The following is an 18502-nucleotide window of genomic DNA, read 5'->3' as shown; positions in this document are numbered from 1 at the left end:
TACATGGCTTTGTACATCTCAGTGTCATACACAAAATTCTCCCTTAGGTTAAGAATCAAACTACACATAGAGGAAATAGTGGAGAGTGCCAAGAATATATGGAGGCTGTCAGTCTACCCATTTACCTATCTCACCTACTTACCAATATACATATTTATTTGTCCATCCATTTGCCGATTTATCCATCCATCCAACCATCCATCCATCCATCCACACATACGTACATTTACCTATCTATGTATCATACATTTACCTATCTATGTATCTAAGCTACCTATTACTTACCTTTCTGTGAAAAAAATGAATGAATTATTTTGTAGAAAAAAATATAAGCTCCACATGAGCGGGGATTTCTGTTTATAACAGTGCCTGGAACACAAAAATTGCTTAATAAATGTTGAGTACATAAGCATGATATTTCAGACTTGCACATTTTATTAACCTTTCTTTTTTAGCTACTCTATCTAACTCACACCCCCAAAAATAAATATTAAGGCCCATTAAAATTCAAGTGAAAAAGCTCTAGATACAGATAAAAATCACAACTGCACATCAAAGTTAATGTCTTCATTATTAAAAAAATTAAAACACCTGTAAGTAAAACATAAAAGCTTGAAGTGGTTGTTTAAGAAGCTATTTTAAAAGAAACAAGTACATCCAAAAACATTCGTCTGAAAGTGTCCCTTCAAAAGTAGATTGGCTTCAGATGATATTATTTAATTTCATGGAATGAAACTGAAGAGGAGCAAATAAACCCATTCTGTTTATTTTATTTTTGACATTCAGTTGAATGAAATGAGGCTCTGACTAACAATAAGCAATCAAAATCCATGAGTCAGAAATGGAACTAAATAACACATTTTTTGAAAAGCCACTAACTGTTAGATGCCTGAAAAATACATGGCGATTGCATGATCAGGACTGCCAGTCTTTCAGATGATCCCGACACTTGAAGGAGCCATTTTTTCTATTTATTCTGAGTTCTACGGGTTTTGTGATATTCCAGTCTTTTCCTGAAAGAACAGACAGCATCATCTGGTTAAGGGATGAGGTCATGGTCTGTTTGTGTTTCTGTCTCATCACCTGAAAAACTATCTATAACCTGATGTTTCCTTCCCTTAACCTCTTTTCCCCCCTCACCTACCCTTTGTTCCAGAACCATGGGCTTTTCCAAAAGGGACAGCCCTGTGCCTCCTGCCTGTTCAAAAAGGAACTGCCCAGCCCCTTAGAGCCCCATGCTGGGTTGTGTGGGGGGGTTGGCTCTTCCCCATGTCTTCCCAGGGCTCCCCATGCATTCCCAGCAGGACTGTGCCCCAAAGCCCCCTTCTCATCTGAGCTGAAATACTTTCCTTCATCCCTCTTGGTCCTTGTCATCTGCTGTTTTCTTCACAGGAGACACTGCACCCACTCTAGGTGTAGTTGTGTCTGTTTCCCCCACTTGAACCTAAACTTATATCTCTAGAGCCTAGAACAGAGATTGGCACAGGAGAGGAGCACAGTGAACCCCTGTCCTGCTGCAGATCAGCATGGACAGAGGGAGGGAGCTGGGCGGGGTGGTAGATTAGTGAGGTCCATGCAGGGCCCAACTATTTCAAGTCTTGTAGACCACGGCAGTGAATTTAGATTTTATCCTAAATGTGTTGAGAAGACATTGAAGACCTTGAACAAGGGAGTAACTGGATGTGTACATTTCAAAAGGACACTTTAGCCATTGTAAAAGGTATCACAGGAAAGTATGAGTAGAGTATAGGCAGGTAAGACAGAAGATTATCATTGGTAAGCCAGTGAAAGATGCCAGTGAGTCCTGTCAGACTAGGCATGATGGTAGGAGCCAGACAGATTCAGATTCGTGTATTCTTTGAAGCCATGGCTGAAATATAGGGCTAATGGATTGGAGGTGGGTATAAGAGAATGACAACCAAGGAGGACCCCAGAGAAGTGCCCTCCTCTGAGCAGGGAAGACGGAGGGAAGAGCTGGTTCAGAATGGGAGGTAATGAGAACCTTTTCAGACATCAAACATCTCTCAACACACAGATAGAGCAAGGAGACTCACATCTGAATGTCTGAAGATCAAGGGGAAATCGGGGGGGGGGGATAATTTGGGAGTCACTATAGCATATGATGGCATTAAAAGTGAGGCGTTGGTGAGAACACGTAGGAACGAGGATAGACGGAGAGAACAGTGCAAGGAAGGACTGAACCACGAGGCTGTAAAGAGGAGGGGGACCAAGTCAAGAAGGGTGAGAGAGCATGGGGCCAGAGGGTCAAACCCTATAGGAAAGGCGAAGGCTTACCTCCTACAGGAAAGGGCAAGGCTTTTGCTCTAACAAGAAGCAAAGACATCCAGAGGAAAAGGGTATGCAGAATCTCAGGCGGTTCTTATTTTATCTTCCATTTTTCTTTACAGTGAGATAGAGCACAGTTCAGTCTTCAGCTGATGGGCATGGGCCAGAGCAGGAGGAGATACTGATGCTGAAGAAAGAAAGGATAAGATGAGCTCAGACCTGAGCAGTTAGGGCTTGCGCAAGAGCAGTTACAGTGGAGATGAAATAAGTACTTATGTCCACAGGCTTTCAGGGACAGAAGACAGAAAGACCTGTGAGTGAAAAGGATTAATGGATAAGAAACAATTCCCTGGTGACAGAGGAAGACAATAAACCCTAAAACTATGAAAATGCATGGCCCATAAGTATCTACAATTTTGGGGGGGGGGGAACAATTGAGTGTCCCTCCGTAAAGTATTTGTCCTATATAATTGTTTTTAAGGTACAAAGCAAAGCAAACCTCTGCTTGTTTGGATAAGCACTGCACATTATTGCTTATGGACATACATCCCTGGTTTCTGAATGTGTGACTCATGTAAGAGGAAGCGGCCAGAAAATGAGCATGTTCACGGCTGTCCCTTGTCTGTCACAGCGTCCACTAAAGCTTCAGGTGGTGGGTGCCCGGTTCCCAACAGCTTTCGTATGAACTATGTTTTCCTCAGTTCTTTCCCATTTTTATGTTTCGGGAAGATATCTGTCCCATGGCGGAACAACGTCATTACCATCTGTCTTACCATGGGTTTCTTTAAATATTTATTTCTCCTAGAGCTCCTCTTCTGTTTCTGGCTGGGTCCGATTCACGGATGAGAGACAAAGACACCCTCGGAAAACCTGCGCTTGACGGCGGCTCATCCACGTACAACGGTGCCCCAGAATGAGTCATTTCACCCCTGAACTGTCTGTTTCCCCGTAACACAGTGCAGTCACACCGGCCTCGTCCAGTCGTCATGAGATTAAGTGACAGGAAGCAAGGGACACCCAACAGAGTGCGGGAATCCAGGAGGTACCCACGAGGGAAACAGCAATTTCTTTTAAAAAGCTGTGGATGCCGAAGCAGGCTGGGAACAACGTGTGCTGTTCTTACCAGCCGCTCCAGCGTTATTTCCAAAATCATCCCCACAACAGTGAACTTCTAAATGCTGTCCTTTCCCTTGTATGTGCGGTAACGTCGTGGTACCAACACTCTGGTGGACCCCATCCCTTTCACCTCACACATTCCTGTCTGAATGTTTTGTGTCCAGAGGGTGTATTAGGGCTGGCATTCAGTTCCCCCAGAAATCAGCTGGAAAGTTGACTCCCTTGTTTTAGGTCTCAATTAAACCACTTATTTGGTAGACTTTAGCCCTTCAAGTGCCAATAAAAATGTACCAAAGAGGAATATGGATTTGGTGAAGGTACTCTTTTTGTTTGTTTTGGTGACATTTACGTTGTCACCCAGAAGGAACTCCGAGCCCATGGACTAGCCCAGCAAACAGCACAGGCAGCGCAAGGGGCCAGAAGTCCGTTTTCAGGGCTGGAACCTGGAAGGTGCACGGGAAGAGGCCCAGTCTAGAGACCTCGACAAAGAACTGAATTCCCAGTTCTTCCAGTGGCTCTAATTTGTCATACTCCAACAGGAACTAGATGGCACATAGGAAATTGGGGCATTTGAGGAAAGTCTCTTTACCCAAGGGCTATTTACAAGGGTTAGGTGTAGGAGCACCACCAGGCAGGGCGGCAGGGTAAAGCAGGACTTGCCAGGGAAGAGGTGTCCCCAAGCCCAGGTCTGAAGAGAGCAGAGGGAGGAGGAGCCAGGCTGCAGAGGAGTCTGGTAGCTCCATCACCTGGACAGAAGCCAGCCCAGGGGATCTTACAGACAGGACACCAGGACAATACCTGTAAGTCGCCTAGTGGCCAAACGCCATGGAAAACCAGGTCAGAGATCCAGAGAGCAGGGAGGAGTGAGGATGCCGAGAGCCAACAGATCAGAAACGGGCACATTTCCCAAGAGAATCTAGTGACTCTGAGTCCCAGTTCCTCAGCTGCAAAATGAGATGATGATAATGCCTACCCTAAAATGCCAAAATTTCAAACACAGACCTTAGCACACAAAAATTCATCATTCCATGATGTGGTTGATGCTGTCATCATTTACCTCCGCAAAGAAAGGGGGCAATGTCATCGGTACAATGTCACAGGACGAAGTCTGAAAAGCAGGGAACGACTATTCACATGAAGACACCCCCCGACATGTCTGGTCTTCTCTGCCTCTTCGGACGCCTGACTTCATGAAGGAAGTTGCGGCCAAATGAATCCTCAGGAAGCGAAAGTGAGGAAGGGGTTTCTCGCAAGAAGTAGAGCTTTAAAGGCTCAGCGAGGGAGAGCACATGGGGGTTTCTGGACTGCAAATATTTCCGGAAGTTTGAAAGGGGAAGGAGGCTGAGGAACAGGGGAGCCAGGAGGAAAAGCACGGCGGCGCTGGGACCGCGCCCCGGACGGCAGGCGGGGGCTGGAGTTCCATCACGGAGGCGACACGTCCACTGCGTTATTTTAAGCTGGCGTATGACTTGAGAGCTTTTATTTTTTAAAAAATTAATCAAAAATATTAGGAATGGTGGGTATTGAGGAGGGCACGTATGGCATGGGGCACTGGGTGTTCTACGTAAACAATGAATCTTGGAACACTACATCAAAAACTAATGTTCTGTATGGTGACTCACATCACACAATAAAAATACGTTAGGAATGAAATAGGGGTTGTCACTATACATTCTGCAGCCACTAAATATGTAACAAGAGAATACCATTAGCAATTTTATGCTCATAAATTCAACAACTTAGAACATGGACCAGTTCCTCAGACCCACTAACTAGGAAAACTCAATCAAGAGGAAAAGGCTAAGCTAAAATGCCCTGTAACCACTAAACACCTTTAAACTGTCCTCAATTTCTAGGGCCTCTTCCTCCTTCACATTCCCCTGGCCTGTGGGGAAGTGAGCTGCTGGAGGAGGCCCACGCACGTCTCCTGGCCTGGACCTGGATAAGTCGCGTGGCCCCACTGAGACACAAGATCTGGAAAATGCAGTCGAGTTGTGGACCTAGAAAGAGGAGAGCATGGATGCTGGTGAGTGCCCAGGGAGAGCTGTAAGGAGGGCCTCCGCCCAGGGATGGAGAGCTGACCGACAGCACTAATAACCACCATCGCCCCCACCGCCACTGCCAGCACGGCCACCGGCACCAGCACCATCACCTGCTAATACTTACTGAGCATCATTATGTTCTTTTTTGTTGTTTTTTAAAGATTTTATTTATTTATTTGACAGAAAGAGACACAGGGAGGGAACACAAGCAGGGGGAATGAGAGAGAGAGAAGCAGACTCCCCTCTGAGCAGGAAGCCCAGCGCGGGGCTCAGTCCCAGGACCCCGGGATCATGACCTGAGCCAAAGGCAGCTGCTTAATGACTGAACCCCTCAAGCACACCCCCCAACACTGTTCTAAGCCGAACTATCTAAGAATTCATTTGAACTCCACAATAGCCTTATGAGGCGGATACATTTCTGATTTCAGTTTTCAGATAAGGAAACCAAGACCAAGAGGGACTGAGACATTTTCTGGAAACTTGAAAAAGCCACAGATAGACTCTGGGGTGGGCAGCAGCAGATAAACAGAGGTGAGGTTTGGGAGCCAGAAGCTGGCCCTTGGAGGGGGACCTGGAGGAGACCCCAAGCCCTCCAAGCCCAGCAGACTGGACCTGCGGCCACGGTGCTCCAGGAGCTCCCCTGGGAGGGGTGCCGTGACTCCCTCCTCCGTTGGGCAATGCCTCCGGTATCTCTTTCTACCTGTCCAGTCAGGTTGACAGACTCTTTCTTAGCTAATTTCTCAGTAAAGATACTTTCCATGTTGATTTTTCTCTCTTACCTCAGCTCCTCACTTTAGTTGCAATAATCAGTTAAATGGTTAGAGGTGAAACAAACAGGACTTTCAGCTGGCTTCTTTTCCTTCTTTAAAACCTCAGAAATTACTTGCTTTATGTAGTGTTTGTTTGGTTTTTGTTTTATTGTTTTTGTTTTTGTTTTTTTTTTTAGAATTAGGAACAACAAAAGATTTTTTTTACGGGATATTTCATTGCTTATATTTTTATTTTTTTTTAATTTATTTTTTATTTTCAGCATAACAGTATTCATTATTTTTGCACCACACCCAGTGCTCCATGCAATCCATGCCCTCTATAATACCCACCACCTGGTATCCCGACCTCCCACCCACCCGCCCCTTCAAAACCCTCAGATTGTTTTTCAGAGTCCATAGTCTCTTCATGGTTCACCTCCCCTTCCAATTTCCCCCAACTCCCTTCTCCTAATTCCCCATGTCCTCCATGCTTTTTGTTATGCTCCACAAATAAGTGATACCATATAATTGACTCTCTCTGCTTGACTTATTTCACTCAGCATCATCTCTTCCAGTCCCGTCCATGTTGCTACAAAAGTTGGGGATTCATCCTTTCTGATGGAGGCATCATACTCCATAGTGTATATGGACCACATCTTCCTTATCCATTCGTCCATTGACGGGCATCTTGGTTCTTTCCACAGTTTGGCGACCGTGGCCATTGCTGCTATAAACATTGGGGTACAGATGGCCCTTCTTTTCACGACATCTGTATCTTTGGGGTAAATACCCAGGAGTGCAATGGCAGGGTCATAGTGTTAGGGCTCTTCCCTCTCCTGGTCACACTTACTCCAGGAAACCATGCTTGGCCACAGCTTTAGGTGGCCTTTTTGTTTATTGGCTATAAGTCCACACTGGGTAGCATGAGGATGTCATTTGCTCCTGTCTGAGGAGCGTAGTGAGACCTCTGTTGATTGGGGGCCGTCCATATTGGGGACATGAGGTCATTGGAAACTCTAGAGATGCCAGTGCATGTGGTTCTCACAGCCAGAGGGTGTGGGGTTACACTGGGGAGCAGGTCAGGAGACCCACGATGGACCACAATAGCTCTAAGATGGGCCATCCTCCTCCTTCTCAGGCTACTCAGCCTCAGAGAACCTGTCCCTCTCACCCCACGTTCTCCTGGCTCCCACTTTGCCCACAGTCCTCTGGCCCTCCCTCTGAAGTTGGCAACAGTAACCAAGAGCCAACATTTTTACAACTAAAACAAAACCAAGAATAGTTTCCCTTTTAAAGCTTCTCAGAGATGGGGAAAAAAAAAAAAGATACTAATATTCCATCATCCTAATGCATGAAAAAAGAATGACAAAGCAATTACTTTCCATATTAAAATGGTCTGGTGTCATTTCCTGCCATAGGTGAGATATTTGAGGTCAATCTGAGCAAAAACTGAGTGACTAGAGTTAACTGGGGAGTTTCTGGTGCATGGAGATTTTGCAATTATGAAGGATTGCTTTATTAAAGGCATTTTTATTCCCAGTCTCTTTTTTCTATTAATAACTATCCAAAACAATATTTTTTTATTTTGCAAGTTTGCATGGACTGTCATTCTGATTTTGTTGTAGGATTAGTGTGCTGTGTAATAAAATACTTGAAATAGCATATCTTAGAGATCCAAGGCCCATCCCACACTTCCTCTCCTTCTCTGTGAAGCAGAAAAGGAAACCCAATGAAGACAACTCTGAGGGGTCAAGGCACTTACTTTGGCCACAACAAATGTCACAGTAAAAACCATTCACTGAGCCTAGGAATTCTGATTTCAGGCCAGTAAAACACATCTTTAATGTCGTCTAAAACTTGGTGCAACCATTTGCCCTTTAGAACTCTTGAGCACTTTCAAAATCATACTCAACCAACCAGTTGATAGAAATTTTAAAATGTATTGTTTGAAGAGACCTCATATACATACACACAGGCACTTACTCATAAGCTGTGGGGACACTTCCTCAACTCCCAGCCCAACACTGGCCACATGTTGGTGTTCAAGAAAACCAATGACTGGATAAATGGGTGAGTAGCAGCTCAAAGTTTTAAAAGCTCTAAGTTTTAGTTGCTTAAATATTAATATTTTTTACCCAAAATGTAAGTGTTGTAGAATACAGTGGGGGATCCATATGTAAAAAAATATCCACTAGAATATATTGAATCGTATTTCTTTCACCAACTGGTCAAAATATGTACCCAGCTTATGCCCCAGATAAGAAGGTAAAAACCAAAATGAAATGCTGTATTCCATCCAGACCAGAGAGATTTACATTTGAGTCTTGAAAAATCTCTTCAAAAATAGAGAAAGGGAAAAACCAAATTCAAAAGCAGTTCAATATATATTCACCCTAAATGTTAACCAGGTCATTGATTTGTTTTGTAGAAACCTGTAGGAGGCAGAGCATTGCTAATAGTACATGAATCATGAAGCCCTATACTTTTCCGTTCAAGAAATCTCATTAAGCAGCTACTATGTGCACAGCAGTGTCCTAGGCCTTGAAAACATCAGGAAACACAAGGAAATTCTTGCTGTGGAGCTCTCATCCTCTCAGTTTGAGATAAAATATATGAGAATTCATATGAAATATTAGGAAGGAGAAAAATGCAATGGGAGAATGAAAAGTATAGACATTTAACAGAGACGTGGGTACAATTTTTTAAATTTTTTTGTTTATAAAAGTGTTTTGTTATTTGGATTTATTGGCCTATGTCTCATCATGATGGAGGAGTGAAATGTTTCTCACAAGACATTCAGAGAGCTTTGATCACCATTACGTGGGCTCAGAAACGAAAAGGATCAGCACAGTAACTCAGAAACTGAAATTGTGGTAAATGTAAAGATACAGGTTCCATCACTAATGTCACAAAAGGAAAATTTTCAAAAATCCATACCTAGGAAAATTCCCACATAGTGTAACTGGGCATTTACCCAGAAGGGATTCCATAGCTTAGTGCTGGCAGACAAGTAGCTTTCTTATCTCAAACGTAAGGTGCAGAACTGAAGCTCTGCAGACCACTGGATCTCTCTTTGTTGGTAAACAGATTCTCAGCAAACTCCCAGATCCCATTCCTTGCTTTTTCCCACATTCACCTGCTAGTAATAGTGACCAAAGGTGAACTTGGAGGGGAGTTCAGGACACAAATTGAGTAGATGAAACACACACACATACCGCTTCTGTCTGTTTTTCCCACATTGCATGTTGCTCAAGTCATCAAGAATCATAATTTTTTTTTTATTTTCAGCAAACAGTATTCATTGTTTTTTGCACCATACCCAGCGCTCCATGCAATACGTGCCTTCTCCAATACCCACCACCTGGTTCCCCAAACCTCCCAACCCCCCACCCCTTCAGACCCCTCAGATTGACATGGGTACAATTTTAAGGAGGGTGGTCAGAGTAAACTGCATTGAGAAAGTAAGGTTTAAGCAAACCCTTGACAAAGGGAAGGGAATTAGACGCACAGCTAGGTTGACTGAGGAAAGGGCATAATACGTTAAAGAAGCACATGGAGAGAACACTTCGGACTGTGAAACTGTCTTTTCAGGAGAATTTTAGACCTTACCCCATTAACAACCCAGAATAGGGGTTATTTGCTTCTATTGAAAGTTGATATACAGTCAGTGATTCCCAAATTATCATGCAGCGAATTGATTTCATTAATTTCCTCAAGGGAACTTTTTAGAAAGACTTTTGGTACCTACACTGTGGAATTCAGAAGTCTGGACGTAAGTCCTGGAATTTGGAGCAGGTGGCTGATAAGAACAAGTTTGGGAATGACTGGACTTGGTGACTTCCAAATGAAGCAACAGGACCAAAGGGCACTGAGATGTGGCCAGATGTGGTGGAGCTGGAGGATGAAACCAGTGTTCACAACGTCATCCCACAGAGGGATCTCTGGTTCTTCTGTGGGTTGCCTCTGAAACTCTCCATAAAATGCATTTAACTTAACTTCCTATTCATTGACTGTCACTAGAAAACAATACTGTGTTAACTTAGGAGGTGGAAAAAGAAAAAGCAGGAAATAAACAGGAAATAAAAAGGAATGTTAGAAAAAACAGAGACAGAAGTATCATAGAAAAGAGCGTGCAATCAAAACCTGATGTATTAAAAGATTATTAAGATAGGCCACTGGCAAACTGATCCAGGACAAAAAGTGAAAGATCCAAAAACAGCGTGAAGCAGTGGAGGGGACATGATCCCAGATATGATAGAGATTTAAAATAATAACAACACAGAGTAGTGTCTGTATCAGTACTTACGCAGTAATGCACTAGGAAACCTAGTTATGCAGGATGAACTTGAAAACTTAATTCAAGTTGATACATCCCTAAAAATTAGAAAAAATGCAAAATGGTACAAGAAAAATAGTTATCTTGTATTCATAAATTTTAAGTGAATTCTCCTCTCTTTAAAAAAAAATAAATAAGCACAAGAAACCAAAATAACCTTAGCTTTCTTTCTGTGTTCTGCCACACCTAGAAACAGTCGTTGCAAAACAAATACAAAACTCTAAACACGCATGTATTCACTTCAAAACTAAGGAGACCAATATGAGTAATAAAATGTATAGCCTCATTCGCTCATGAATGTGGATACAAAGATCCCTAAATGAAATAGTGGCTAACCAAATTCAATAGTGTATTAATGAAAATAAAACATCATTAGCAGGGAGAATTGATCCTGGGAATGCAAAAATGGTTCATTATTTTAAAAGTTGCTAACATAACATCAATAGACTAAGAGATTAAAAAAATCAAATGAGCATCCCAATCAAGCAAAGAATTATCATAACTGATGTTAAATTTTGGCAAATAAAAATCTAACAAAAAACAAGACTAGAAAGTAAGAGCCTATAAGCATTCAATTTAGATCTGGAAAAAATCCCACTCTCATCTCTATAGTTGAACATACTTCTTGATAAGAAAAATAAGTGTAAGAATGAGGGAAGGAAGAGATACAGTTGCAATTATTTCAAGAAGCCATGAATATCTACCAGAGAAGCCAACATAATTGACAATCTATTGTTGTGTTCAGGAAGTGTTCGGGAAGGTGGCAGAATACAAGGTAAATCTAAAAAATTTTGTAATTTATCTCCAAAAAAATGTTAAAAACAAGATACCAAATTCGTAGACAATTTTATAAAGTGTCTAAGAAATATAAGAAAGCCATTAAGGCATTCAAAAAGATCTCATAATAATAACCATAAGCTATGGGTACAATCAAAGGCAAAAAAAGAACAAGGAAATAAAACAGAGAGGTCATATGTGGGAATTTACACAATAGTAATGGCACCAAGAATCCTGGAGAAATAGTGCTCAGTAGGATTGTTGGAGAACCTGGCTCAATATATGGTGAAAAAGAAATCTGGATCCCTATGTCATCTCATACATGGACTAGAGACTCAAACGTGACAGGTGAAACCAGCAAGTTACTAGAGGAATGGTGAGAAGTACTTCTTGATCTAGAGATAGGAAAGACTGCTTGAACAAACCTACAGTATCACCTGTTTGTCCTTTCTTCTATGCAGTAGACAATTTCCTTGATATCATCTAGTCATTCAACTAGAATTTTTATTTTAACAATTCATATTTTAGAAGAAAAGAGAGTTAAATGTAGACCATGAAGCTGGTTACTACAGAAAGATTACAACTCCGTGCCTCAGTTTTGTCATCTTTAATAAATGAGAGAAACTACCTACTTCTGAAGATTGTCATGGGAATTAAATGAGGATGGATGGGTGGATGGAGAGAGACAGACAGACATATATGCTTGCAATAATGTTCAGCACATAGTAAGCATTTCAAAAATATTAGTATTTATTAATACTATTTTATACCCTTAAAGTGATTTATTACTCTGAATATTTCTATTGTGAGACTTTGGTATGGTTTTATGGATATAATGCTTCTAGAAGGATTTGAAGAGACCAGTGAATGTCACTCTTTTTCCCTCACCCATATTCTAAACCATCTAGGAGAAAACATCAGGGGAAATAATTAATATGAAGATAGTGCATTTTTATCATTAAGTAGACATTGAAGATCATGGTTTCAGTCATCTTGCCAACTGGTCTTAATCCCTAGCTTCAGAATTAGCCAGATTCACGTAGCTACCATCACTAGCAGGGCTGGGCCACACAGAGCTCCCATGGAAGAGACAGAACCTGTGCCCTGAGCTTGGCCCATGACAAAGAGAGGAGAAGACACAGGTGTTCAAGCACACAGATCTGAAAGAAGGGGATGGGGCATACCTGCTCCATATGGTCCTTAACCTCCTCACCCCGAGGAGTTGCTCCTCAGCCCCTGGGTGGCTTAACACAGCTTACCTTGTTCTTCACTCTTTCTTACAATGTCCAGTGTAAGTCCAGGCAAACATCTAGTGTACCTCTCTTCCGCAGAGCCTCTGCCAAGCTATAATTGCCCCATCTGGTACATGTGACTTCCACCATGGACATAGTAAAAGAGGGCCCTGGAGGGTCCTGCACCCAATTATTAAATGCCTCAGCTCAGAAATGCCACACAAATCCAATAGTATACTAATGAAAATAAATAAATAAATAGATAGATAAATAAATATTTTATAAATAAAAGTATATTAATGATAAATTCAAATATATAGATGAAAACAAATTAATGAAAATAAACTAATTGCTGAAAATAAAAAAATAAATAGCATATTAATGAAAATAAATAAATATAATGAAAATAAATAAATCTCAGCCCACTGGCAAGAACAAGATATGTGCGCTGTAGTGGGTTCAATATAACCCTTCAGAATTGACGACTCCAGGGGACATGTGAACTTGATCTTACTGGAAAAAAAGCCTTGGTCTATTTTCAATTTTCTAAAGATTTATTTATTTATTTGAGAGTGGGAGAGAGAGTGTGAGCAGTGGGGAGGAGCAGGGGGAGACTCCCCACTGAGCATGGAGCCCTACTTGGGGTTCGATCTCACAACTCTGAGATCCTGACTTGAGCCAAAACCAAGAGTCAGATGCTCAGTCAGACTGACGCACCCCTGGTCTCTTTATGATTTTGGTGAAAGTGGACAAGGTTAGCAACCCCTTAGCTTGACTTTGCTTGGCTTATATGGTATTTGCATTTTCAAATTTTTGAGGAATCTCCGTATTCTTTTTCATAGCGGCTGCACAATTTGATGTTCCCACCAGCAGTGTACAATTTCTCTACAACCCTGACAACTATCTTTTTTGATAGTATCTATCCTCTATCTCACAGATATGCGGTGACATTTTTGTCGTCGTTTTGATCGGCATTTCCCTGATGATGAGTGACGTCGAGCATCTTTTTGTTCACCAGCTGCTGGTCTGTTGTGCGTCTTCTCTGGCAATCAATTCAGCTCCTTTACCCATTTTCAACATTAGATTTTTTTGTTTTTTGTTTTTGTCTCACTATTGAGTTGTAGGAGTTCCTTGGAGATTTGGAAAATTAATCCCTTGTCAGATATATAGGTGGTAAATGTTTCCTCCCATTCTGTAGGTTGCCTTTTACTTTGTTGTTTCCTTTGCTGTGCAGAAGTTTTTTAAATTAGCATAGTTCCATTTGTCTAATTTTTCTTTTATTGTTGGGCTTTTGGCGTCATATTCCAGAAGTCATTGCCAAGCCCAATGTCATGACAACTTTCCCCTGTGTTATCTCCTGAAACATTTTTAGTTTCAGGTCTTTCTTTTACATCTTTAACCATTCTGAAGTGGGTTTTTGTGTGTGTGTGGTTTGGGGTTTTGAGGGTTTTTTTAAGAGTAAAACCAGGATTCAATTTCATTCTTTCACATTAGATAACTAGTTTTCCCAACACCATTTTTTGAACAGACTGTTCTTTCCCTATTATGTATTCTTGGCACCCTGGTTGAAAAGCAGTTGACCGTATATGCATCATTTATTTCTGGACTCTCTATTCTGTTCCATCGGTCTTCTGGGCAGATACCCAACAGAACTGAAATCTGAATCTGAAAGAGATATCCGCGCTCCCGTGCTCACTGCAGCATTACTCACAAAAGGCAAGATATGGAAACAACCCAAATGTCCCAAATTGACAGTTGAATGGCTAAAGAAAATGCGGTCTGTCTATACAACGGGGTATTATTCTGCCTTTAAAAGGGAAACCCCATCATTTGCAACGACATGGATGAACCTGAAAGACATCATGCTAAGGAAAATAAGCCGGTCACAGAAGACAAATACGGCACAGATACACTTCTAGGATTTATCGGAAGGAGTCAAACTCATAGAGGCAGAGAGTAGAATGGTGGCTATTTGGGACTGCAGGCAGAGAAATGGGGAACTATTCCATCGGTATCAAGTTTCAGTTATACATGCTGAACATTCTAGAGCTCTCCTATACACATAGTATCTACTGTCCAAAATGCTGTATTATACACTTAAACCCTTGCTAAGTGAGTAGATCCCATGATAAGAATTCTTACCACAATAGAGGGAGGGGGTGCAAGGAAAACTTTGGAAGTGACAGGTATGTGTATGGTTTGTGCGGTGGTAACAAGGGTATTCATGTATTTCCAAACTCGTCAAATTGTGTGCTTTATTTTCTTTATTGTGTTATGTTCGTCACCACACAGTACATCGTTAGTGTTTGATGTCATGTTCCATGAGTCATTGTTTGCATATAACACCCAGTGCTGCATGCAATCCGTGCCTTCCTTAATACCCACCACCAGGTTCACCCAACCCTCCGCCCCGCCCTCCCTCCAAAACCCTCAGTTTGTTTCTCAGAGTCCACAGTCTCTCATGGTTCGTCTCCCCCTCCAGTTCCCCCCAACTCCCTTCTCCTCTCCATCTCCCCATGTCCTCCGTGTTATTCCTTATGCTCCACAAGTAAGTGAAACCATATGATAATTGACTCTCTCTGCTTGACTTATTTTACTCAGCAGAATCTCCTCCAATATGAGTAGTGCTTTACATCAATTTTGCCTCAAAAAATGCAGCTAAAAATTGGGGGGGGGGGTAAAACTTCCTATAAAATTTCCTATAAAGTATCAAACCTATAATATGAGCAGAAGCAGAGGGTGATGGTGGGTTTATCAGTGGGAGGGGAAGGTCATTGTAATCACATTAAGATGAGGTCAGGGTGGGCTAGCTAGGCCCTCACCCAGTGATTATACCTAGGAGAAGGAAATTTGGGCACGCACATGCACACAAACACACGCCCAGACACCCAGACACACAGACCACCATGTGAAGACTCAAGGAGAAATTGCAGTGGTGTGACCACAGGTGAGGACACCAAGGATCCCCAAGGATGGCCAGTAAGCACCAGAGGGGCTACCTTGTGTCATTTTGTATGGTGGCCACAGGAGACCAATCTGTGTCCTGCGGCTCTGCTCGGCTTCAAGGCACTTAGATGGGCGAATGCACGGAATCAGTCAGTCAGCCATCTCCAGCATTAACCTTGTGTTGCACTCCTGGGGCGACCCATGTGATCCTGCCACTCTCCTCCTGCCTAGACTCACTGTGCTTCACCAACCCCCCCCATACCCACGGGTGCATGTCTGTGCAGCTCGGACATGTGTTCGAGGGTTCAGACAAGCAACAGCCGCAAATGTAGCTCATCTCCACAGGGATAAACAAAAGCATCCCAGGATGCCATGGAAACTGCACAGTCAAATTAAACGTGAAGCACAGGCTTGTCATACACACACACACACACACACACACACCTGACTCACCAACTGTCACAGAGTTTAACTGCATTTACATAGGAGGTGGCCATCATTTGGGTTCACAGCCCCCCTGAGCCAAGTTCAGCAAATATGTCTTGGGCTGGCGGCTCAAGCCAATGGCGAGAGCCACCAGGTCATCTGCGATCTGAGGCTCTGGAGTAGCTGGGTGCACCCTATTGCTGTCCATGGATTCACGCCTGCTGCCGTGTTTTGAATTGATGCTTACTGTAAAGGCTTTTAAGACTGCAATCCGTATTTTATTTCTTGCCACAAAATAATAATTTGAGAAATGCAGAGAAATACACTGTTAACAATTTAACATTTACTTTCAATAAATAGGAAGTATTTTACAGGGAACTGCAGCCCATTATGGAAATCATAATTCATGCTCCGTGCCAAGAAAATGTATTCTCAATCTCATTGCACCCTGTGCCCAGCTACAAAACCCAAAACTCCCTCTGCATTATAGATTCTCATTATGATAGGTTAACAAATCTAGGGTAAAAAGCCCTGTTGAACACAGACTGCACATTTCAAATGAAGATGCCAAAACTTGTCAGCCGTTCCTGCAGGGATGGCAGAACTGAAACCGCCCTTCATTTATAGGAGGCAGCTAAGCTATCAATGCTGGGATACAGATGATCATACATTCCAAACGATCCTGCCTGTGTGGTTCCCTGCTCATTTGTGCATTCTGCAGCTCCAGTGCAGCAAGCCTCTTTTATTCTGCTGAACTTTTTAGAAAATACCAGTATTTGAATCTTGAAATTAATTGCGTTTCTGCAACACCACAAATTCCGCACCTGTTAAGATCATTTCCAGGGCACTTATGACTTGCATTTACAACAATCTGCACTGATCTATCATCATTCTGGAATTTGGGCCTCATGAGACGCAAGGCTTCAACGGTACATAGGCAGCGGCCTCATTCATCTTAGAGGTAAAGCAGTAACAAAAAGATGCTGGGTGATACGAATACAGTATTTGAATGACTCACAATTAGAGGAATGAGTCAGCTGTTCATTTTGCTTATTAAAGAAAAACCTTTTTTCCTACATCCACATAAAAGGTGCTATTCAGATATCACCTGGTCATTGGCGGGGAAAAAAAAATGTAAATTTTACCTTTAAATATATCACTGCACTTATAAAGAAATTCCCAGACCAAGTCACACTCTGCATTAATGAAGGATCTAACACAATCGGAAGTCTCCTCCCTATCTTCCAGAGCATACATTGAGAAAGAAAAGAAAAATATGTTTGAAAAAACACAGTGAATTCCCTGAAAAGGAAAACAGTTATTTCATATTTCTTCACAGTTTAAAGATAAAAAGGGCAGAACGAGAGAAGATGGAGGCAGTCAAGCTTATTAATCCCAGAGGCAATGTACACAGAGCATTTCTATACCTAGATATTAGCACGGACACACCACTTGATTCATTGAATTCCCTCAAAAATGTGAAACCAAGGGCAAGGCATTTTGTAGATTCTCGCTAGTGTCTGTGCGAGTTAAATCAGCCTGCCCACTTTCTGCTTCTCAAGGTTGAGATCCTGTAATGGTCCCCACGGGAGGAAAAGGACTATGACAGAAAGTAAGTCAAACAGGCATGGGATCAAGGGAGAGTGTAGGCCAGCTAGGGGAGGCTGGAATAAGACCTCTCACAGCTTGATTTAAGGACGAACTTGAATTTGGCTGTCTTGTACACATATCCACCGTCCCCGTACTTGTCTTGTCTTGTCGGTGAGTTGAAATTACAGGACTCTAAGCAAGCTTGTGCAAGCAGCACTTGCCTGTGCTCCTGGACACTAGGTCTTCATTCAAGGCTCAGTTTGGGTGTTCACCTCAGCACAGGAGACACAGCTGAAGGCGCCTGAGAAACGTCTTGAACCCTATGGCCAAAAATCCATCTGACGGCTAGGTGGTGGAGAGCGGCACTCTTCTGAGTGATTACAGAAGCACAGCAGCGACTGACAAGAGGAAACACGGGGAAGGGAGTTGCAGCTGAGCATAAAGAACTTCCTCACACTTCGAGCTGCTGAAAAGGAAGTGGGCTGTTGAGGGACTGGGCCTTCCGGCTGCAGCAGACAGACAGTGTTCCCATCTTCAGCGTGACGTGAGTTTTAAAGATTCCAGCATTCTACAGGGGGAATTTCTGCTTGTTGATGAGTGCTGTGGGTGTGTTAGGAATCCCAGGATGTCCTGAATCTGACATTCTTTCACCAAGTTGGGTGTAGCAGTCAATAGAGCTAGAATGTCCACTGGTGACAAATGGCATCTCTTAGGTGAAGGAAAGAGAGCCTTGACTTCAACATTTGGCTCTATCCCCATTCCAGACTCTTAGTGGCGAAAGCAGGGCCTTCTGGAAGATGGTCAACCAAATCTACCAGTGGTTTAAAGAATTTGGAGAGGCTGAGCTAGGATTTCCCCAAGCTGTGTCAGAGCCAGAGGAAGACTGCAGGAGATGTGCTAAAAACCACATCAGCCTCGGAGTTCGCCAACGAGTTGGAATTCCCATTTTGCCCTCACTTTACATAGCTCCTTAGGAAGGTCACTTAACCTCTGTGAACTTCC

At 42.6% G+C, this 18502-nt stretch overlaps 1 long non-coding RNA gene across 1 annotated transcript; it reads right to left on the bottom strand.

Moving 5' to 3' along the window:
• Window positions 1–754: 754 nt before the first annotated feature.
• LOC309861547 lies at window positions 755–10567 on the bottom strand. The gene is made up of 2 exons (XR_014310011.1): window positions 10500–10567; window positions 755–1013 (listed from the first exon to the last, which is right to left on the bottom strand). It is a non-coding gene; the product is annotated as an uncharacterized lncRNA (long non-coding RNA).
• Window positions 10568–18502: the final 7935 nt, after the last annotated feature.

Source organism: Mustela nivalis (genome assembly GCF_964662115.1).
Source record: "Mustela nivalis genome assembly, chromosome: 3".
NCBI lineage: Eukaryota > Metazoa > Chordata > Mammalia > Carnivora > Mustelidae > Mustela > Mustela nivalis.
The sequence above is the reverse complement of the archived record's forward strand: the minus strand, read 5'-3'. Positions and strand labels throughout refer to the sequence as shown.